This window comes from Thamnophis elegans, chromosome 4, assembly GCF_009769535.1.
Source record: "Thamnophis elegans isolate rThaEle1 chromosome 4, rThaEle1.pri, whole genome shotgun sequence".
Lineage (NCBI taxonomy): Eukaryota > Metazoa > Chordata > Lepidosauria > Squamata > Colubridae > Thamnophis > Thamnophis elegans.
The window spans coordinates 104,219,090-104,244,302 of record NC_045544.1 but is presented as its reverse complement, the minus strand read 5'-3'; positions in this window follow the sequence as shown (position 1 = coordinate 104,244,302).

The following is a 25,213-nucleotide window of genomic DNA, read 5'->3' as shown; positions in this document are numbered from 1 at the left end:
AAGCTTTATCATACAGAAAGGATATGATATGCATGTGAACTATATTTCTCTGATCTTCAAAGTGGAATATTCTAATATTTAATTTTGCTCCCACACAGTATCTAGTCATGTTCTAAATAGCAATAGTACTTAGACTTATATACCACTTCATAGTGCTTTACAACCCTCTCTTCTCTAGTGAAAAGAAGGACTAGGGGAGACGCGACAGCAGTGCTCCAATATTTGAGGTGCTGCCACAAAGATGAGGGGATAAAGCATTTTCCAAAGCACCAGAAGGTAAGATGGATGAAACTAACCAGGGACAGAAGCAACCTAGAACTAAGAAAAAATTTCCTAATGGTGAGAACTATCAACCAGTACAATGGCTTGTCTTTAGAAGTTTGGTGTCTCATCACTGGAGGCTTTTAAGAAAAGACTGAATAGCCATTTGTTTGAAATCTCCTGCTCATGCAGGGGGTTGGACTAGATGACAAGGTCCCTTCCAACTGTTATTCTATTGTATGTTCTTAGTGTTCTAACTAATGCAGAGGCCAAAGGTAACCAAAGGTCCTCTGCCCATCGCCTCTACTTGTCTACTGGCAGTAGCTATGAGTACAGGGTACAGAGTACAGGAAGACTCAAAGGGGTCGGCAACCTTAAACACACAAAGAGCCACAAAGGTTTTAAATGGAAGCCCCCGGTTCAATTTTGAAGCTGACTGGAAGTCTGGTTCCCCCACCATAGAGTCTCCTTCTAGCACAGCATCCTTTTTCCTCTACCTGTCCTAACCAAAACCCTATCAATTGTGGAGCCAACCACAATTGGGTTCTGGCAGGCACTACTGCTGGTTTTCTCGTGGGTGGACTATGCTTGATCTGCACACATGCACAGTACAATAAAAATTGTTCTGCACATGTGCAGAAGCAAAAAACAAGATGGCAGCGCCTTCAGGGCCACCTGGAGAATTAGTTCGTGGGTGTGGCAGGCCTGGGTCCCTGCTGGTTTCAGTGATCCAGGGCGCCAAACCACTACCAGTTTAGCTGAACTGGGCCAAACCAGTAGGAGTTCACCCCTGGAGCCACAGCAAAGGGATGAAAGAGCCACATGCAGCTCCAGAGCCATGGGTTGCTGACCCCTGGTATAGCTCTTCTCCGTCAGAGGCAGTGACATTCCCTAGAGAAGGATTACTGAAGCTGCCAGAGAACCCTCATTCAAGACACATCAACTATATCTTGTATGGGTTCAACTTCATTCTATTTATGCCCAGCAGTGGGACTATTGCACAAGCATTGCTGCATGGCGTGATGATGAGCATACTGATAATCAGCATGTCATCAGCATATTAATAGTACCAGCTGTGAACGGAATTGACCCCATTGTGGTTTCATGTAGATATTATGTTTTGTGTGTGTATGTATGTGCATGTAGGTGAACAAAGTAACCTTATGCATTCCACATATAAGAAGATACCTTATATGATCAATAATATGAAACACTGCCAAAACAATGAATCAGAAAGGGTGCACTTGTTTCATCAAATTCTGAGAAAAGTCATCAATAGTGTGATCAAAATAATTTTATCCCATGCTGAAGGCTGAATCTCAATATAAAGGAGCACAGATAACACACATCTTCTAGAATCTCTGAAGTTGACGACAGTCCCTAAAATGAAAGGTGAGAGATGGTATTGATCAATACTTATTCAATACTACTGGATCAAAGGAGGGTTTCTCCAATGAGGAGGTATGCAATAAGTCTTTTCTACAGTATAGGAAATGCTCCCTCCTGCAATAAAAGGTCCATTTGACCACACTATCTACTGTCCTCTGCAAGATTTAGCTCAGATGGAATGGTAGTTATTAGCAAGAAGTCTATTCACTTGGAATTTAGAAACCAATGGAATTCCAGTTAACATAACCCGATATTTCCCAGTTACCCCATAAAGAAGTAGCTCATGAAGGCTCTATGAGCAATTTTTTTTAACAAAGTGCTGCATACCACAATTGTAGCTGGCAGCTGGCTGATGGGTCAGTATCTCCATAGCTAGCATGTTAGGAAAGAAAGATAACACATCATTGCCACTGTTGATGATGGCCCCTGATAATCTGTTGGTGTATTAGAAAAGACTCTAGGAGAACTTGGTGAAAATATCGTTTCAATTTTTTGGTGCAGAATGGAGAATTCAAGAGTTTCAAGAGTTTAATTCAAGAGTCTCTAGTTTAAAACTGAGACCTTACATTTAATTTCTGAAGATGGCAGTCTATGGAATGCACAGCTTTTTAAAGACCCTTAAATGCTTTTATGTATCTTAAGAAATATACCCTCATGCAGAAGTAGTATCCTGCCAGTTCTGACTGGTTCGCTCAAACCAGTAGTTGAAATCGCAGGTGGCACTGCCCACCTGCCCTGGCTGTATGGCATCTCATTTAGGCCTCCTTTTTAGGCAAAGTGCATGTGCAGAAGAAGGAGTGATGTGCGGACGTGCTCACATTTGCAAACAGGTAGGGAAGGTCAGTGAATACCATCCCTGCCCCTCATGTTCTAGAAATGCTGTATAACATACAACATTCCCAACTTTTAACATAAACTTTCATTAATGAATCATCCTCAGAGCCACTTCATGAATATTGTGCTTAGAACAATAGCAAAGATTGCAGCCTTAAGCAGGTTGACTACACAATAAATCCTCTAGACTCAGGACAGAGATTTGGAAATCAACTTTTAGCATTCACTTTGAGGTGGGTTGTGAGATACATGGGAATGACCTTCATTTAATATTGTTGGGTTTCAGAGCCTTACAGATTGCAGACTGCCACTTTTTGAATACAAAAGAATACATTTCAAACATAAGTGAAGAGTAGCTGGCAAAATTAGGTGATTTCCCCCTTCTTTTGGCAAAATGGGAGAATGCAGCAAATTCTGGAAGATCACAGGTTTTTCATGCCTCATTCAGACAAATGTTCAAGGAATTAGCCATTAGAGTTAAAAGTTCCAATTGTTCTTTGACCATCTTTTTGCTTTGGAAGATTCTCAATTGAAGTTTTCTTTTCATCTTTTTGTCACTTGCTAAAATATTCTTTCCTGTGGGTTCAAACAACTAATTTCTTTCTGAGCATTTAAGAGGTTTTACACAGCTGACAATACATGATAGAACAGACATCTTTTCACTTATGGAGCCTGTGTCAGATATCTTTGAATACAAGATAGAGCTTTTTCAAATGTTGGCACCTAATATAATTTTTATTTGTGAGAATAGAATAGAATACATGAGTTGTTAGATGAAGGATAAATTAAATTTAATTTTTGTCCTAGCCCCACCTTTCTGGCCCTGATCACAACATGGAATATGGCTGTCATTAAGCCATTTAAAATCCAAGTGCAACCTCAAGCTAAAAAAAAAAGATTGCATCTCCATGCTTAGGATTTTAACATGTGGAAAAAATGTCATGTATAACAGGATGTATTTGCTACCCATTTTGCCTCAATATTACCAACTTGGGTTCTAGATGATTCCTCTACTTCCAACAAGTTTTGAACAAGATTATGCAGATCTTAGCAAGAAAAACGTATCTGGGTATTAGCATTAAACTTGAACAAGTGAATCTTGGATTTGATTTATTGGGTCACCAACCAGGCTTGGCCACATTTCAGCATGAAACCACTCATTGGGTGGTTGTATGGGTAAAGAAATAAGCCATCTTCTAAAGTGAAGGAGGATTTTTTGTGAGTGGAGTAGATAGTCCCTCCATTCTGATGGGAGTTATCCAGATAGCAGGTTCATATATTAGTGGCTACTGGAGTACGATATGACAGCATGCAATATCTTGGTATCAAACCTGAATCAAGCAATGACTGCTGAAACAAGAAAAGCATCAGACTCAGCTATTCCCTTGGGATCTGTTGGTTATCCATGTAGTTCTTCATTTGTGAAAACTTTCAACACTCATTAATTCTTCATTGGCAAAGCTAGGGAATAACCTGTAAATATGCTAATAAAGCATTGTCAAATTAGAGTTGTACAGACAAAGTTCATAACCTCATTAAGCAAAACTCTACTTCAAAACAAGAGCATAGTTCATCCATTAAATGGTAAATTTAGTTGAAAAATTATACTCTTTCATTTCTTAAAATTGTTCTGATGAATCACTCTGCATTTGCTCCTCTTTGGCCTCTGGGGAAAATAATAGGAATATTCTTTAAGGACTACATGTGAACATGACTGAGTGAATACGTATGATATTCTATCTCTGCTACTGCTCTTCTATAGCCAGTGAACATACCTATTTGAGTAAGCAATGTTTTCAATCTTTTCAACCAAATTCAACAAATATGCAGCAGCATACTACTGCAAAATGCAGGTATTTGGTCTTCTCCCTCCTGTAAAAACTGTTTCCATCCAAGACAAGAAATATACAAATTAGAAAGGAAAAAAGGAACAACATCTTTTCCTCACCATTTGTTTTTTGTTCATAATGGTCTAAATGTAGAGTCATGCTGGGACTTGAGTACAGAGGGAAACACACACACACACACACACACACTCATTCATACATACATTCATACATACATGCATACATACACACAAACAAACAGGGAGGTTTTGAAATAGTTTCAGTGTGTTCCTCATCACATTCAGGGGAAGGGGGAAGTAAGGAAAATAACAATTTTTGAAGTTTTTCTATGGTATTCCACTCACCTCTAAAAGCTCATTACATTGGGTCTATCAACCATATTTCCTTCCAAAAATTCTTTCCAGACATTGTTCATCCATGTAGAGTGTTATTTAGCTTTAAAGATGGGATTAAATCTGTGATTTTTAGGTGATTCTCTTTGCATCTTGACTTATAAGCTAAAAATGAAATGTACATTTCTCTCTTTTATGATGCTGGTACAGTTTCATGAAAGTCAAACACAAGTTTCATAATGTTTACTTAATTTAAATCTAGGAGGTAGGGGAAAAGATTTTAAATGGCTTAGCTTTAGTCACATTCTATAGTACATGGTGGTTTAGCTTGCATATAAGAGTGATTAATGTTTCATTCTACACAGGACAACTGAGTAAACATACATTCACTAACCATCTTCAATTATCAGGGCTTGTGATCCTGTTTGTCTTAGCCCTGACTATTACCATCATTACTACTGGTTTCTATTCCCAGAAGGACACTTTGGTCTGGGCAACAGATGGACAGTTGATAGCAACGAACTGAACTCGCACCTAAAAAACTTTTAATTAATTGCGCAACTATTTTAACTTTTATTCTTTCTTTACCTTCTTCTTTTTTTTTCTCTCTCTTTGTACGGGCTATGCATGAGGTATGTATGAGATGAATGAATGTCCCACTTTTTATGATTATATTGTTGTATATTTTTATGTTTTTAACGATTACGTGGGGACTGTTTGGGGGAGTGTATGAGTATGTGTGATTCGGAGGACCTGCCGGGAGTTGCGGGGGCTGGAAGGGTGGTTGGGGGGACTAGAGACACGGGAGAGGGTCGGGGTATTGCGGTCGTAACAGGGAGGGGCAGATACGGCGGGGACTTCAGGGCAGGCCATTACCGGGGAAGGAGGGTTCGCTACATTACAGAGATCCCTCCTTCCGGCCCTGGGAGTCCCACTCCAAGACCAGATGGCGTGAGTAGTCAGGACCCTGGTCTCAGGCTGTTGTCGCTAAATGCCAGGTCTGTTGTTCATAAAGCTCCTCTCGTCCGGGACTTAATTATAGACGAGAGGGCAGACCTGGCATGTATTACTGAAACCTGGCTGGGCCCAGAGGGAGGAGTCCCCCTTGTAGAGCTGTGCCCAGAGGGATTTCAGGTGCTGCATCAGCCGAGAGCCCAGGGAAGGGGTGGGGGTGTGGCCGCTGTTATCCGGGAGTCGTTAGTTCCTCGCAGGGTCCCTGCTCCGGAGATTGTCGGGTGTGAGTCGTTGCTGCTAAAGTTGGACCTCAAGGGTCAAGTGGGTTTGCTGCTAACGTACCTGCCTCCCAACAGCGTTGCAGCAGCCCTCCCCTCGCTCCTCGAGTCGGTAGCCGAGCTGGCGATTGAGTTCCCTAGGCTGATGGTCCTGGGGGACTTTAATTTGCCATCGCTCGGTGAAAACTCTGATGGGACGCAGGAGTTCATGGCTTCCATGACAGCCATGGGCTTGACCCAAGTAATTCGAGGCCCAACCCATACAGCGGGACACATGCTTGACCTCGTATTTCTCTCGGAGCAGTGGATTTATGATCTTGGTCTGAGGGGGAGTGACATCATACCCCTGTCGTGGTCAGACCATTGCCTGCTGAGGCTCGACTTCCGGAGGCCAAACCCCCACTGTAGGGAGGAGGAACCGACCAGGTGGTTCCGCCCCAGGCGTCTTATGGAGCCATCAAGGTTCCAGACAGAGCTTGGGGTTATTCCTGACACTTTCGCCCACAGTCCGGTGGAGACTCTGGCTGCTGCGTGGCACTCTGCAGCGTCAGAGGCCCTCGACCGGATTGCGCCACTGCGGCCCCTCCGAGGCGGCGGATCCCGGAGGCCTCCTTGGTTCACCGAGGAGCTCCGGGAAATGAAGCGCCGGAGGAGATGCCTAGAGCACCGTTGGAGGTCCGATAAGTCCGAATCGAACCGAGCAATGGTAACCACCTGCACCAGGGAATATACTAGGGCACTTAGGACAGCTAAAAGATCACACATAGCTTCCCTGGTTGCATCCGCTGAGTCCCGTCCAGCCGCCCTGTTCAGGATAACCCGCTCCCTATTAAACAAAAGGGAGACGGGGGAACCCCTGCAGGGCAGAGCGGAAGAATATGCCCAATTCTTAGCGGACAAAATTGCTCGGTTTCGGTCGGACTTGGACTCCACACCCGCAGTTCCAGCCGAGGCACAGGGGGACCAAGTAGAACAGCTCTGGGTTGAGTTTCAGGATGTTATCCCCGGGGATGTGGACAAGGCCATGAGAGCTGTAAGCTCCTCCACCTGTGTTCTGGATCCGTGTCCCTCATGGCTGGTTGCTAACTGCAGTGAGGTGACACGAGGCTGGATCCAGGCGGTTGTAACCGCCTCCCTTCGGGAGGGGAACTTCCCCACCTCATTGAAAGAGGCGGTGGTGAGACCCCTCCTGAAGAAACCATCCTTGGATCCAGCTGTTCTTAACAGTTATCGCCCGGTCTCCAACCTCCCCTTTCTGGGGAAGGTTGTTGAGAAGGTGGTGGCCTTTCAGCTCCAACGGTCCTTGGAGGAAGCAAACTATCTAGACCCCTTCCAGTCTGGCTTCAGGCCCGGTTACAGCACAGAAACCGCTTTGGTCGCATTGATGGATGATCTTTGGAGAGCCAGAGATGAAGGACATCCCTCCATCCTGGTCCTCCTTGACCTCTCAGCGGCTTTCGATACCATCGACCATGGTATCCTTCTGCGACGACTGCGGGAGGTGGGAGTGGGAGGCACCGTGCTACGGTGGTTCTCCTCCTACCTCTCGGACAGGTCGCAGTCGGTGTTAGTGGGAGGGCAGAGATCGTCCCCAAGGCCCCTAAATTATGGGGTGCCGCAGGGTTCGGTCTTATCCCCCCTGCTATTTAACATCTACATGAAACCGCTGGGAGAGATCATCCGCAGGCACGGGATTAGATACCATCAATATGCGGACGATACTCAATTGTATCTGTCCGCCCCGTGCCAAATCAATGAAGCGGTTGACGTGATGGGCCGGGGTCTTGAGGCCGTTATGGACTGGATGAGGATTAACAAGCTTGTGCTCAACCCAGAAAAGACCGAGTGGCTGTTGTGTTTCCCTCCTAAAGATTTGGCCAACATTCCAACACTCAGGCTGGGGGGTCAAATTTTACACCCCTCAGAGAGGGTTCGCAATCTGGGAGTCCTCCTGGATCCACAGCTGTCATTCGACCACCATTTAGCGGCTGTGACCAGGGGGGCATTCGCCCAGGTACGCCTGGTGCGCCAGTTGCGACCCTACCTGAACCGGGAGGCACTCACAACAGTCACTCGGGCCCTTGTGATCTCTAGGCTGGAATACTGCAATGTGCTCTACATGGGGCTGCCCTTGAGGAGCATCCGGCGACTTCAGTTAGTGCAGAACGCGGCCGCGCGAGTGATCGCGGGTGCACCTCGATTCACCCGCATAACACCTATCCTCCGCGAGCTGCGCTGGCTACCTGTCGATCTCCGGATGCGCTTCAAGGTGCTTTTACTCACCCATAAAGCCCTACATGGCAGTGGATCTGGATACTTGAGAGACCGCCTTCTGCCGATTACCTCCCTACGACCTATAAGATCGCATAGACTGGGCCTCCTCCGCATTCCATCGGCCAGCCAGTGTCGGCTGGCAACTACAAGGAGGAGGGCCTTTTCAGCAGTCGCCCCGACCCTTTGGAACGAGCTCCCCGTGGAGATTCGTACCCTCTCCACCGTCCAAGCCTTCCGCACAGCCTTGAAGAACTGGCTCGCCCGTCAGGCCTGGGGATAAGGACCGTTACCCCGCCCGAATATTGAATGTATGGTGTTGATTTTATTATATGTTGTCGTCTTAATGTTGTGTTTCCCCTCCCTTGGTTTTCTGTGAGCCGCCCTGAGTCCCCTCAGGGAAAAGGGCGGCCTACAAATATTAATAAAACCATTAAACCATTATCAAATCATTAAGGTTTATTTTTTATTTATTTACAGTATAATTTTACACGTTATTATTCCTTTTCATATAACAATGGTCTAGAACGGATAAGCAAAACTACTATTACATTAAAGTAAATTATATGTCATTCATGGAGACACTCTGGCATTATGCCAAGTGAAGAGATGAACTATATTTAAAACCTTGCTGAGCTAATAACTAAATAGCTTTTCTCAAGATATATGATAATAACTAGATTAGAGTAGCTGTTTAGATTTTTAAGAGTCAGAGATGTCTGCGTGGAGCAATCAATAGCACCAGAATTATGGTCTCAATTAGGTTATTTGAGTTTCACCCCTATATAATCCGTATCACATGCATTGCAGGCTTGTAAAATGGGGTGGAACTTTGATTGCCGCAATTATGTCCACCATTTTGACATTGCTCATTCCCCCTATGGATGATTCTGCAGAGACATTAAAAAAGTCAAGAGGCCGCATGCTCCTTTTTATCTAAAGGTACATTAAAAAAGGAGGGGCTTTGTTTACATAGGCATGACTGTCATCTTGATACACAAAACCCATGGATACCTCTGGTTGTCACTGTTAATTGCGAGTAAGTTCCCAGGCATTGCAGGAAAAGTCAGTGAAATGATCCTTGAAATCCACTATGTACAAATAATGTGGTGAAATGCACTCAACTTACTTACATATTTACTCAGATTTATATGCTCCAGTCCAACATGATTTTTGAGAAAATTTCTAGATCCCGTAGGTCAGGGTTGTGTTTGACCTTGGGGGGGGGCAGGATGTGTGTAGTCAGGGTAGGTGTGGCTAGCTCAATGACACTCGTGTCGAGGGCGCCTATGGTGGACCAAGTGCTCTGTCAGAGAAAATGGTCTCCCAAGCTTCATTTTCATTTGTAACAGTGTCCTACAACCCTCTGCCTATGAAAACAGCTTAGGAGGGCTGCATGCAGCTCTCCTGAGCTCCATTTTAGCTGGCAGAGACTCTGCAGGCCAGTCCTTCACTGTTTTCTAAGCATCCCACAGACCGGATCTGGCCCATGGGCCTTGCGTTTAACACCCCTACTGTAGAGCTAATCATTACCTTGTGAGATTAGGACAGCAGTCCAACCTTCCAGTATGCAAAAGAGCATCTTCATCTATAGACATTCCAGGCAGATTTGAAGATAAGATTCCTTCTCTGTTCTTTGTTCTAGCTATTAGTTTTCAGGGCATTTCTACTTTGAGGATTCATCAAGGCATTATAGTTGTTAATAGAAGCAGATATACTGAACTGACCTCTTCCATTTTAAAATGCTTTAATCTAGCAATCATTTTTGTTTCCTTTTATTACTTGAGTACAAAAGAAAGAAAAATAAACAAAGCAAAAACATAATAGTAGAAAAATCCACAAGGAAGAAAATTACAAGCATATTGGACATATATTCACGTACACATATTTTATATAAAAAGTTTACGTAAGCATTTAATAAATAATGAATAGTAGCTGTATTCATTATAAACATCTATTGCTAATCTGTCAATAAATGATTGGTTCCTAAACTGCTAATTACATTAACTCTGAAGTCCACCAAATAGTTAGGATTATGTTTTTTTCCTAGGCTGAAAAGAAAGTTTTTAGTCATAAATAAGGAATGGAGATCCTGTTTCTTTACAGATCATTTCATTTACAATAATAAATTTCATAGGACAATATACGAATAAAATAATTCCTTTTGGCAGCCATGATTCAAATGCTCATCACTGCCTAATATGTTCCCAACCATCCAAAACATTTTCAAGGCTGGGAAAAATACCTCTTTCCTACTGTTCACAGTTATTACAACATTTTTTTAAAAGGAAAAAAAGATAGAAATGCTTGCACATTACCTTATTTCTTTATTCATAAACTTCCTCCCTCCCTCCCTTCCTTCCCTCCCTCCCTTCCCCCCTTTTGGAGCACAACTCCAGGTGACTCACAATAAAACAAACAAACCACAAAACTATTTAAAAAATAATAAAACAAAGATAAATAAGTTAGTGCCTCAGCCATCCTCCTGGGTGCCCCCCCAATATAATCTACAGATTGGTTTGTTATATATTTCTATACCACTTTACTGTAGGGAAAGAAGTGCTTATCAATGCCACATTCAAAAAATGTGAACTGAATGAGATAAGTCAGTTATTTAAGCATATTATATGCATTTGATTAAAAGGAAATATGTATGGGGTTAAAACAGCATTACTGCAAAGAGATGCATACACATACTTAACACATTTCCCCCCTTACATGTTCAACTGGCAATATCTCTTAAACTGACATCAACCACTTACAGTTCTTGGCAAGTGTTGCTGAAGTCTCAGTAACATAAATGCAAATTTCTCCCATTTGCAAGATTCATTTATAATATAAGTCAATCTTATTTTGCCACAAACTTTTAAATTAAAATCAGTCATATAATTAAATTGAAATGGATTTTGTATTGATTTTGCATCTGCTTATTGAACAGTCCTCAGACTATATGTCAAATCTTGTCATGTGACCACTCTTCTAACTAGATGACAAGAATAAGTCTTTGACTGATGTTCTTAATTGTAAGCTGCTTTTTGTAATTGTTAGGTTTTTTTTAATGATGTGTTTTTATTGTATGCCACCTAGGGTCATGTTCTGTGAGATGGGCAACTACTGTATATACAAGTGATAAATAATAATTAAAAAAACCCCCCAGAGTTCTGAAGTCTTGGATTTTCACACAAAATCTGACTCCAATAAGCAGAACTTTTTTGGAATGTAAATTACAGACAAAGGGATCCTACTCAGATTGGGCCAGCAGAGGGAGACACAGTGTTAAAGCTTCATCTCCCTCATTAGATTGTTTATGAGATTAAAAATATGGCTACACTTTGTGGGTTTGCTTTAAAAAGGTAGTTGGTCACAAGATCTTTAAAAGCTGGCCATTACATCTTTCTGTGTTGGAAGTTATAAGTTATATTCGTACATTTATTTGTGAAGCTGAAGAGGTAGAAGATCTGACTCATATTATTTGATTGCTGTTTGTATAAGAGGGGGAGAGATAAGTACCTTGATCCACATATTAAATGTATGGCCCAGTGGGAGGCCCATATTAAAGCAACATATATCATCTATGGCCAGAATGTGAACATGACATTTAATACAGCACAATTTCTGACTAAAATTATCCGACTGAGATTGGCATTTGCAGCATATGATTGGGGTAGATTGCAGGGACAATACAAAAATATAATTTTATGTCATTTTATTCTATTTTATACATTTATGTATTAAATTATTGTATTTTATCCTATAACTATTGTATTTTACCCTATTCTCCTTTTAAATTGTTTGTTTAGAATTTTATTGGTAATATGTAAATATTTGAACCTGTATATTGATATGGCCTATAGGCTAATCTCTCTCTCTCCCTCCCTCTCTCTCTCTCCCCCCGCTCTCTCCCATGCCTTGCTTCAGGTAGGCCTTGCTAATCTAGTGTCTGAGATTTGTTGGACTGCAATTCTTAGACTTTTGCCAAAATGTATGCTGATGTACACTTTTGATTGCTGCAGTAGATCTTTACAAAATGCAAGCAGCTTGATCGTGGTGTAGGAAACATGCTTTTCTTCTTTTCTTTCATTCTGATTAAAATTTCTCTGAAAACATACAATTTAAAAGTATTAGAAGCGAATTTACAATTCTTGGAATAGGAAGTGGGAGTGACCTTTTATCACATTCTTGCCAATGAGTTATATATATTTTGTAAAACAATTATGAACCAACCTAAAGAAAACTCCCTCAATATTAACTTTCTTGCATCATCATCATCATCATCATCATCATCATCATCATCATCATCATCATCATCATCATCATCATTTTCCTCAGCAAAATGAAAAATCTATATCTCTGCATTCAATCCCAACTTGCTTTGTATGCCCTGCCTATAAGATTAGGCTAAAAGGGAATTGCGTTATTTGAAATTTGGCCTGCATATTGTAGAAACCAAGTTATAATCTGAAGACTAAACCATTGAATTAAATCATAATATGGTTAGTTTGTTGGGGACTGGAACACCATCTGAACACACTAGTTATATTTTGCTAACCTGACTTTTGAAATTTAGCATGTTGCATGTTTAAACAGGGCTTGCTTCTGGGCATCTTTGTGCAGAATTCCAGTCATCTTGAACAGAAATTGCCTTGAAAGGAACTAAATTTTTAATATATGCCCTGCAGCATAGACAGAGCGGCTATCAGTGCTAAAGACTCTCCCTTTTACTCTCATTGCAACCTTGTGAAATGTGTGAAGTGAAGCACTATTACATACTGACACTACAGAGAACTTCATGGCTGAGTGGTGATTTGAACCCGGTTCCTTCTGGTCCTATTGGATGCTGACTTGGCCCCTCACTCTAACTTTGTGGCTGATATTTTAAAAATAGGATGAAGGGTTAAACTCCCCCAACAACAACTCTAGTGCCTGTGGGATTAGTCTGCACGCTTGCCTTAAGCTTTTTTAAATTAATTTTTTAATGGCCGAGCTACATGCTTAGTCTGAATTGAATGAGCGAACCTTTTGCTTCCACTGCAGTAACCTTTTGGATCATTATCCCCTGGGCAAACTGGTAATGAAACAGGAGTGAGGGAAACCTGCTCTGTGCTTTCTTTTTTGCCCTGTATAACCATCTGCATTCTTGCCAGGAACTGTCCATAGTTTGATAAGTCTCTGTCTTATAAGGCTTTTGTTGGGAAAAAAACAAGCTATTCTAGGATGAGCCAAAGAGGAAATGTACCAAACAAATAGTGACAGTTATATTCTTTTCTTTGGGTAAAACTAGAATAGATTTAAGGACAATTCAATATTTCTGACTTACAGTAGTTTCTCCCATCTGGGAAAGGGCTTATTAACTTTAAAGTCTGAAATAAATGGAAGGCAATGATGGTTTCCTACTGGTTTGGACCAGTTCGGCCAAACCGGTAGTGGTTTGGCGGCCTGGGTCACTGGAACTGGCAGTGACCCAGACCTGCCATACCCCTGAACCGGTTCTCCGGGTGGTGCCGTAGGTGCCGCCACCTTGTTTTTTGTTTCTGCGCATGGATGGTGGATAGTAGCAGTAAGATATCTTGAGCAGTTCTGTGATGGTCATTTTAATTTTCTGTCATGCTCTCAACATGAAACTGTTTTGTGCAGGGTTGAAATGCCACCACTTCAGACCGGTTCACCCCAACCGGTAGTAAAAAAAATGCTACGGTTCAGGCAACCAGTATTTCGGATGACCAGCAGGATTTCCTGTTTTCTAGCTAATCTAAATCATGTGGCACAGCGGATTCCCCCCCTCGCTGTTCTACTTACCTTTCAGGAGTACTCAGTAGCAGACTCCACCCACCCACCCAGATGTCATCATGTCCATTTTTGATGCTCTGTGCATGCGCGGAAGGTCCTGTGCATGTGCAGAGGTGGCACGTGTGCTCACATTTGCAAACCGGTAGTGAAGGTAAGTAGATTTCATCCCTGGTTTTGTGGCATTGTGAGTAATTGTAGTGATAGCACTTGACCACTTTGATAATGTTTCTTTTTATTGCTTTGTTAGTTTGTTTGACCAAATCTGTATGGAAGGGGTGTCAAACTGGTGATCCGCAGGCCGGATGTGTCATGTGCAGGCCACCCCCACCCCCACCATGCACAGGCAAAAGACATCATGATTCATCATGATATGTCACATGATGTGACTGAGTTTGAACCCGTGCTGTATGGCATTCTAGTCATAGCCAATACTGAGTGGGAAGAATTTCCCTTGAGTTGAGTTTGACTCCTGGTGACGTTGTGTGCATGTAGTTTCTTGTAGACTTACATAGATCTGGGATGCAAAAATATGAGCAATATTAGTTTGGACCAGAGCTATAGAAGGTTCCCTTTTTGCTGCTCTCTAATGGCCATCTCTGGATTTTTGCAACTAGATCTAGAAGCCTATTTTCTTGGCAAAAATATGGTAGGAAACTGCCACGGTCCTCTTCTGGGTTCTAGATGATTCCTCTACTTCCAGGAAGTTTTGAACAAGATTATGCAGATCTTAGCAAGAAAAACTTATCTGGGTATAGCATTAAACTTGGACAAGTGAATCTTGAATTTGATTTATTGGGTCACCAACCAGGCTTGGCCACATTTTCTGAGGGCATTTTTTTTACAAGTACTAACCCTGATTAGTCTCTTTGAGATAAACCAAGATCATTTCAATATTATCTGCTTTATCTTGTTGTGATGGGACTGCTGGGGTAAATGGCAATTTTGCACTATGGTGGAATGTCAAAGTCCACCAACTGCCTGAATGTATTATGAACTTCTACTTTCCTGGTCTTTCTAACCTCTGGCTATTTTTAGTCAACTACTAGGAAATATCAGTCTCCAAGGGATGGTACTCCCTTTGCTACTAGGTCAATTGGATTGCTTTTTGTCTAAGTCACTCTCCTTAGGGATTGACATTGGCTTCCCTATGAATTTCCACCAGACAGAACACCCATTAAAGAACTTTCTGTGTGGCTGTTTTCCAAAAGTAGGTTATCTAGTATTTCCTGCTTTTTGTCTGCTCTAGTATACACTAATACAATTCCTGGTATACATAGTTCCAAATGGAAAGATTTCTATGAGTCTAAAGAAATATTTGCATGGATATCTTCAGGTAGCTTCTCCAACCTAGGATCCCCTTAACACATTAGACTATAATTACCACCACCTTCTGTGTCATGAAGAAGGTGAGTTGTAGCCCATAATGTTTGAAGGTTACCCATCTGTTGATGATTGATATAAGAACTGGACTTGAGGATGGTCAGGTGCTACATTCTACATCTGTTGATGACTATTGTCCATTTCCTTTGTTTAATGGGCATTAGGAGTGTTGAACTGCTGCGTGGTTGTGCGGGTTCAGATGAACCCTTAGCTTTGATCGCTAGCTGGGCCCACCCACCCACCCATTCATCCTTATGTTAAGCTATCCATTTATAACTAACTTTCTGGCTTGTTCCCTCTGCCCTCGTTGCCCAGCTGAGTTTCCTGCTACCCCTGCTTTTCTCACCAGAGCTGCCTGAATTGATTACCTGCTTCTTTAAAGCTCTGTTTGACTCCCAAAGGGGTGTGTGAGAACAAATCTAGCACAACCAGAGAACCACTTGTGACATAAGTGCAGCCCACTTCTGGACATTAGGAGATACAACAGGTACATTTGTAGAACCCAGTTTGTAGAAGACACTTCCAAAAACAGTAATTGTTTGGCTGGGCTTGGCCATTTTCATCCCACAGAGGTGGAGCCTTGCCAGAATTCCAGTGTGCAATTGCCTTTAGAAATGAAACATGGGTGTAAGAAGCCAGGTTTGGCTAAATTGTGAAGGGAGTATTGTGAAAAAAAAAGCCATTCCCTCTCCTTCCCTCCCTTTTTTAAATAAATTTGTTGAACTGTAATAAATAACAGTAATAACAATAATAGTAATAATAACAGTAATAGTAGTAGTGATTTAAAAAATCAAGAAGTCATTCTTTTACTCCCACACTCAGCCATCTTGGTTTCAGTCCAAATAAGACCAAGAAAATATTTCATTTCCTGAGCAAATGGAGTATCTATTTCAGCTAACTTTGCTAGAAACCTGTGTACTTCTTGCTCAATTTCAATCTGTTTTTGAATTGTCTCAGCAGTTCAGGAGACATTCCTATTCTCATGGGAAGGTCATTTTCTAAACTGTCATCTTTAAGCGTTCTTGTGATCACAGCCTGCTAGAGCTGAAAAGGAGCTTGGCAATACGCAAATTTGCAATGATTTGACAGGTGGTGTCTTTGCTTGCAAATGGGGCACCTGAGCACAAATCCTTGTACATCATATCAATTATGAAGGACATCTGTGCATATTACTTACCACATTTTACTTTAAAATACATTGAATCAATGACAAGGAGTGGATAGGATCATACTTTCATCAACAGGCTTTCAAGCTCCTGCTATTATATATTACTATAATAAAGCAGCTTTTCTGTAATCACTGCATTGTCTCTGGCTTGAACTGGCTTGTCTTGAAGCACTAATATCAGTGTTGAAAATCTTTCCAGGTTTCTTTCTGTCTCTTTTTCTTTTTAACAAAATAAAGACAAGGTTATTCTGAGTTTTCTTCTTACACTTCTTTCAACTTTTGGATTATGTGATCACTTCTCCAAGCCTCTCCTTAATGGTTCATTCATATTAAGGTAATCTCTCCACCACTGGAGGACTTCAAGGAAAGATTGGACAGCCATTTGTCTAGGATGCTATAAGGTCTCCTGACATGGGCAGAGTTTGGAGTACTGTAGAAGACCTACAAGGTGCTTTCCAGCCCTATGATTCTAAATACTTTTATAGCTGCTGTGAGACTAAGGAGGATCAAATGGGATGTATCAACCCTACCTAGTCCCACAAAAAACATTTAGAAGTGTGATCAATGTTATCTCGGTTCTATAACCAAACTTAAATATTCAGCTTCTTTCAGGGACCACTGAGGTTAGCTTCAGGCTAACCACTTTCAACAACCTTCCCTAAAAAGAGAAGTTTGGACACAAAATGAAAATTGTGCCAGTCTAGTAGATGGCTTCATGAAGATGGGGCACACAGCTAGGGAAACTAGCCATTCCCTCAAAGAAACATTGATTCTAAGACACAGATGGCTAAACTTGCAATCTGGAGGACCATGTCCACTTCAGCAGGACTAACAATATCATCTATTTCCAGTGAACTTCATAGAATTTCAACAGTTGGAGTCTGAGTGATTTTATCGGATATTTGCCTAGAATAATTCTCATAATACCTGTGTAAATATCCATCCAGTTCCCCCTTACCCAGGAGGGATTGGTCATTTTAGCATGACCTCTAGCTAGCTCTCAATGGATGTGAAAACACAAAGATATTTAAATCTTGCTGTCCTGATCATCAGAAAGTAATCATTAAGACTCTTACCAATCCTCACATGGGTTTACTCTTAGCTTTCCTCCAGTGGTACTCCAGGCATTTCTTATGACTTTTCATCATCTGGAATTACATCAGTTAGGCAAAATGTAAAGAGCAAGAAAAAATGGCCACAGTGAAGCATGGTTAATCCTATGGCAGCTTCAGGGCAAAGATCAGCCATACCTTCATCACTCAGTTCAGTTCCTGCTGTCCCTTTTTTGTCATTTCTGAACATCTGTGTCCTCTGGGGTCCTGTGATATCCTTATGCCACGGTTTTTTCACAGCCAACTTGGAATGACCACTATTGCTATTGCTTCTACCTGTTCAAAGAACAAGATTGCTGCAGACATCATTTTGCTTAACTGAATTCTCAGTTAGTAGCTCAGGGCTGAACTGTGGATTCCTTGGTACTTTATGAGCTTGGTTGAAGGCTTGCAGACATTTAGTTACCAGACCAGACATCTTCAGTGCTAGAAGAGAGCAAACTTTATTCTCTTTTACCATTGAAGATAGTCTGGTAACAACTGGTTGTTGTTGTTGTTATCAGCCAACAACCAAACTCAGAGAATATCAATTACTCCACAAATATGCTGGTGTGACTTCATCCCCTCCCCCTGAGGTAGATTTGTGACTTTAATCTACAACAGGTTTGTTGCCTTGTATCCTTTTTTGTGTGTTGCATTTACAATAGTTTACCAAAGTGAGAGTCAGTCAAATTAATTTTCTACAAAGGTAGCTATGATAGGACTATATAGCAGACATAAAGAAAGAGGAAAATGAGAGTGACTGTTATTACCGTGTTTATAGTTGCCTGTCAGTATTGATCATTAACTACTCTCAATAGAAGTATGACTTCCATTTCCTTTACTCACCTTGGAATAAATAATATTCCCACAATACATTTTTCTCTGCCAAAACAATCTAAATTACATGAGATGGTACTCAAACTTTAAAATATGTCTTTTCAACTGATAAAGCAGTTGTATAACAAAAGCATCATATTGTGCAAAATGAATAGCATGGGATGTGCAAAATTCAGTATGAAAATATTTTAGCTAATAGCTAAAAACTGAGGTACATAGGAGATCAAATTACATATACAGATCCTTTTTCAGGATTATTGTATCTGGAATTATTGCTTGATTGATTTATATCTTGCCTTTATTATTTTTATACACAATTCAAGGTGGCAAAAATCTCCAACACAACGTTCCTCCTCCTATTTTCCCCATGACAACAGCCCTGTGAGGTGAGCTGGGCTGAGACAGAGTGATTGGTCCAAGGTCACCCAGCTGGCTAATTCATGGTCTCCTGCTTTCTAGCCTGCTTCCTTACTATTAGACCAAACTGGCTCTTGTTTTTGCCTCTTTGGAAAGAAGGTGTCTAGTAGGCCTGTCTGTTGTTGTGAACACATGGCATAGTAGTGAAAACTATAAACAAATAGAAAATAAATTTGAATTCTTAGTTTTGAATAAAATATATGTGTTGCTCATGAGATTTTATGTAAGAAGATTACAGTTCCACATAAGCAAAAACACTATTTTTTGTGAGCTATATAAATGAATAAGGAGACAAAACATAATTTACAACTTATACTTTTGCTGAAGTCTCAGGAAATGTTGAGACACAAAGATCTGTGGGATAACAAATATGTTTTTGTTAATTTGAATTTTTTGTCAATAGTGTATTCTGGATAAGAAAAAAAGATTGAAGAAAGAAATGAAGGCAAGAAAGGTAGAGGTAGAGATGGATGGATAGATAGATTATGAAAAGATTGGAAAGGTAGAAGGGAAGTGGAGAATGAGGTGGGAGTCTTTGCCACTTACTGACAAGATGGAGCGCCAAGAGAACATTCTAGGTTCAATTTCTATCATTTTCTTTTTTGTTTGGAATGAGATGAAAGACCTCAGACTAAAATCTGGAACATCACCAGCAGATAAAGCAGTCAACACCACTCTGTCAAAGTATTTGCCCCCCCCTTTTTTTTTTTTAAAAAAAAAACAAGTTTGGAGGATGGGATAAAAAATACACGCAAAAAAATTGGAAGGTTAATAGAAAAGATCTTTGTTTCATGCCCAAGAATGCCTAGAAAGTCCTGCATGCTTTTCTTAAATAGTTTATATATTGATAAAGTGATGGGCATTATTGTTTGAGAATCTTCACCTTTTCAACTGTGGCAGAAGAAAGAACAATGAAATATTTTCCCCAAACATTGTGCTTCATTAATCCAATCTTCTCTGAAAAGACATATATTTCCACCCTGCAATTCTGATGAACATGATGAAGGAGGAGGATTCGAAGTGTACGTTTGAGAAAAAAAATATGGCAAGGGATCACCTATTGCCCATGAGTGGATTCAAATCTTCAGAGATTTCGATTCAATTCCCTGTATGATCTTTTCTGATTTTGTGATTCTATTATCTTTGCCAGAAATTTATACTAATATTTTCTGCTTAACTTTCTAAACATTCCTACATTTACTTAAATCCTTTGCCTTGAATTCTAGACTAGACTTTGACCATTTTCTTACATATTGCCTTTTGTAATAGAGTTACGTGCTGGTTTCTGATGCCTTAACTAATATATTTCTATCATGTGTGTGCAACATATTTTTATGATGCATATTGTTTACTAGCCACATATTATTTTGCAATCTATACACTATAGTGATGACACACCTCTGTAGACAGACCTGCCAGATTGTATAGATATGCTTGTAATCTATGTACCAAGGATCTTTCTGCAATGTATTCCCTTATCTGCACACATTTCAACATTTCTTTCAGACATGATAAAATATATATTTGGAAAAATGTTCCAGTCTGTGTATTTCAATAATTCTCTGTCTGTGTACCTGTACCTCTGCAAACTCAGTGTTAGAGTTTCTTTCCCACTATCTATATGGTTTCAGTTATTTTATTTCCAAATAAAGAATGATAATGATTACATACTTGCATCTTAAAAACTCATAAGCATATTTATTGTTATAAATCATTACACGTTATATTATTTTTTATGAAACTCAATACCTGGTCAAGACATGCAGGGTCCTTGTTTTCGGATTTGTTTGCTAGATTTGGACTTTCATTCTCCATTTACTAAACTATTCCTCTAAACAAAAAAAAATCATATGTGGACTATCATGAATTCACCTATGGTAGTAGGCTTATTTTTCTATGAATTGAAAACTGATTTATTTTAAACACAACTGCTATTTTAGATCTACAGACTCATGAATAAATACAGGATTAATTAATAAATATTCTGAAGTTATAGTTGAGTCTTTGGGCCTAGCATGAGAAGTGGCCTTACCTATTGTATGTGGCAAACTATTGGGAGTATGCCATTTATTTACTACTTAAAAAAAGAACTGGAAAGCTCTGCAAAAGAGTCTACTTTTGTAAAAGAACTAGTCTTAAGATACAGAAGAATCTTGGCAGACTTGAACATTGGGTACTATCTAACAAAATGAAATTCAATGGTGAAAAAAGTAAGATTCTACATTTAGGCAAGAAAAACAAAATACACAGGTACAGTACATATGGTACTTTGCTCAATAGTAGTAATTGTGAGAGGGATCTTGTTGTCCTAGTGGACAACCATTTAAATATGAGCCAGTAGTGTGCGGCAATTGCCAAAAAAAAAAAAAGCCAACACAGTTTTAGGCTACATAAACAGAGGATTGAATCAAGATCACGTGAAGTGTTAATACCACTTTATAATGCCTTAGTAAGGCCACACTTGGAATACTGCATTCAGTTTTGGTCGCCACGATGTAGAAAAGATGTGGAGACTCTAGAAAGAGTGCAGAGAAGAGCAACAAAATGATCAGGGGACTGGAGACTAAAACATATGAAGAACAGTTGCAGGAACTGGGTATATCTAGTTTAATGAAAAGAAGGACTAGGGGAGACATGATAGCAGTGTTCCAATATCTCAGGGGCTGCCTCAAAGAACAGGGAGTCAAGCTATTCTCCAAAGAACTTGAGGGTAGGACAAGAAACAATGGGTGGACACTAATCAAGGAGAGAAGCAAGTTAGAACTAAGAAGAAATTTCCTGACAGTTAGAACAATTAATCAGTGGAACAGCTTGCCTCCAGAAGTTGTGAATGCTCCAACACTGGAAGTTTTTATGAAGATGTTAGATAATTATTTTTCTGAAGTGGTGTAGGGTTTCCTGCCTATGCAGGGGGTTGGACTAGAAGACCTTCAAGGTCCTTTCCTAACTCTGTCTATTCTATTCTATTCTATTCTATTCTATTCTATTCTATTCTATTCTATTCTATTCTATTCTATTCATCATTTTGTACCAATGCAAACCTTTTTTTTATGTGTTCAGGCTGATGTCTTAATTTTTGTAAACACCTAAGTACTGACAGCATTTCTAAAATGTATATCAAGGTTATATCTTCTTTCACAGGGATGAAGGTGCAAATGCTTTTGTTATACATTGATATGTTCATGCCTATTACTTATTATACAATGTAATAAGAGAGAGAGGGAGAAAGAGGACATCAACACTCTTTTTTTCATAATAAATATACATCTGTAGTACCTTGAATACATACACTAATTAATAAATCAGTGTAAATTTACACACTATTACACAACTTCATGGTGATAATTAATCTTATTATAAGATTAATTATCACTATGAAGGTGTATAATATTATATAAGTAAGCATAGTAACTTGTCCGTCATGCTTGGCTTATGTTAGGATTTTGCAGAAATGCAAGGATCAGCAAAATAGGGCAGATGCTTGCTTAGCAATCAGTGTTCAAAATAGTTCTTTGTTAAGCCACCACACTTGCATAAAGTTACATAGAGATCAAGTTAGCAAAATAGGCTCTGAATAACCCCCAAACAGGAATTAAATCTAGGTGTTACCATATTTCAAAGATGGCTATACAGGAGCTTCCCTGGAAACTAGGTGGTGGTATAATTGGATGTGGAAAAAGAGGTCTTGCGTTCATTAACTTTCACTCTGCTTTTTCTTTAGACACTGTAGCAGAGCAGATAATTTTTATTTGGAATGACATGATAAACTATAGGTGGAATACACACTGCATATCAGACATTAATATGACTGAGTGGGTCCAAAAGTATTTCACGAGAAGAGTACTCCACTCTTCTACTTAACAATAGAATTCCCTATGCCACCAGACTTGAAATTTTGGGCTTGGAGATGCTGGAACTGCACTGCCTATGGTATAATCTAAGCACAGTACGCAAAATTGTCTGCTGCAACGTCATACCTGTCAATGACTTCTTCAGCTTCAACCTCAATAATACATGGGAAAACAATCGATACAAACTCAAAGTCAACTGCTCCAAACTTGATTGCAGAAAATTTGACTTCGGCAACAGAGTGGTCATTACCTGGAATGCTCTACCTGACTCCATTGTTACATCCTCAAATCACAGCTTCAACCTTAAACTGTCTACAGTGGACCTTACCCATTCCTAAGAGGTCTGTAAGGGGGTGTGCATAAGCGCACCAGCATGCCTAACGTCCCTCTCTTCCAGCCCTATCTATTTGTATTCATTTCTTTCATTCATATCCATGTTTATATTTATACCTGCTATCTTGTACATGTTTGACAAACTAATAAATACAAATAGTGCATAAACTTAACTTACTAACTTAACAGCTCCTTTAACATTCCTATTTTGAGAGCTGCACTGATTACCAGATGCTCTTCAGATGCAATTCAATGTACTGGTTGTCACCTTTAAAGTCTTACATACCTTGGGACTTGGCTGTATCATTGTCTCTGTATCACTGCTTTCTCCCAATGGGTTCTGTCTAACCAATGAAATGACCTTTTGGGTCCCAGCTCCTAAGGAATATTAGGAGTGAGTAACCCATTTTTCTGGAACAACATTTCTGAGATTTGGATCTGAGGGAAATGTAATGATTTCTTCTGCAGTGGAAGTATTGTTTGGGGGTTTCTGATTGTTCCTTGGTGTCAGAAGTAATTGATTATATTTTATTGTTATACATTTTAATTCATTATTGAATTTAGGAATGAAAGTCATTGTAGAGTCAGCTGTGACTTACATGCACTATTCCGTGATCTGCACGTTGAAAGAATAGAAAACAGATCCTGAAAAGAAGGTCAGCTGTGACATATTTGCAAGGATTTAAACAGTGCTCTCATGTTTCTCCCAGTTCCTACTCTCCCTTAATCTTTAGAAAGCTTAAGATGTCCAGCATTTTCAGTTTTTCTTCATTGAGTTCATTGGTTTTTACTTTCTTGATAATTCTTGTTGCCCTGCTGTGAACCTATTTAGAGGATTTAAGAAGGATTTCAGGAACTGGACACAATACATATAGTAGGATATAGCCTATGGAGAATAAAATGGAACTAACACCTTTAATGATTTGTAAATGATACTTCTGTTGATACAGCTGTTTCCATAGCCATATCTCACTGCTAACTCACATTCAATGGAATAATATCAGAACATTCAATGGAATTTCACATGGCTTCACGGGCCTAAATTCTGAAGATTTCATATCTGTATTTAAATAACACATCTCAAATATTTTTTAAAAAAACTTTCACCAAAACGGAGGAGATATAAAATTTTCCTTTTATTAATTTCTATGGTTTAACTTATCTAAGAAGCGAAGTTAACTTCCAAAATGTTTGCAGAATTTGTGAAAAAGTAGATAATCTGGTTCATTTACTTTCCCAGAAGAAAATGTGAAAGTAGAATTTTGATTAGAAAGTCCACCTCTGAAGAAAAAAAAACTGTTGACATACTGTAATTTAGGACTTGAACTTGTGCAATATTTACTATTAACTTCAAGTAAGACTTTGCTGCATCTTTTGTACTATGTAAATGGTCTTTTTTTAAAAAAAGAAGCCTGCTCTTTTATGCCTTCTTTGATTTATTGCATCACATAAATGAGGGGAGGGAAGGTACCATCCTAACTTATAATGTACTATTGATGAATCCATATAGTTCAATTTCAGCTTCCTGATGAATCTCTTTTTATAGCTTTTAATGTTGCTAGTGCTCTCCAACATTATTTTTAATATACTTTAAACTTTATTTAGTAGTTTTATTTTGTGCAGAATGTCTATGTATTAAATACCTATAACAAGAGAGTTGGCTGCTTCCTTCAAATCACTTTGCAAAATTTACTCACTTATGGCACCTACATTCTTCCAGTTCCCTGATATACAATTACCTTGGGAAAGAATCATTCCTGAATCTAATTTTCTGCTTAAAAAAGAAAGAAAAAAGCAATTCACAAATGTTCACTGATTTAGAACTCTTCCTTCTCTTTTACTTTATTTTTACTTATTTTTTTAGAACTGTGGTGGTGAAATGGTTTGAATGCAATATGGTGGGCTAACTCACTGCTCACTCCAGGAGTTTGATTCTGAATGGCTCAAGGTTGACTTAGTCTTCCATGCTTCTGAGGTCGGTAAAATGAGGATGCAGATTGTTGGGAGCAATATGCTGACTCTGGAAACCATTTAGAGAGGGCTGTAAAACACTAGGAAGTGGTATATAAGTGCTATTGCTATTTAGAGCACGACTAGATACTTGTGGCAGCAAAATTAAATCTTAGAATCTTTCACTTTGAGTTTTGGTAATCAGCAACTAAGATCAGGGAAATCAGGTG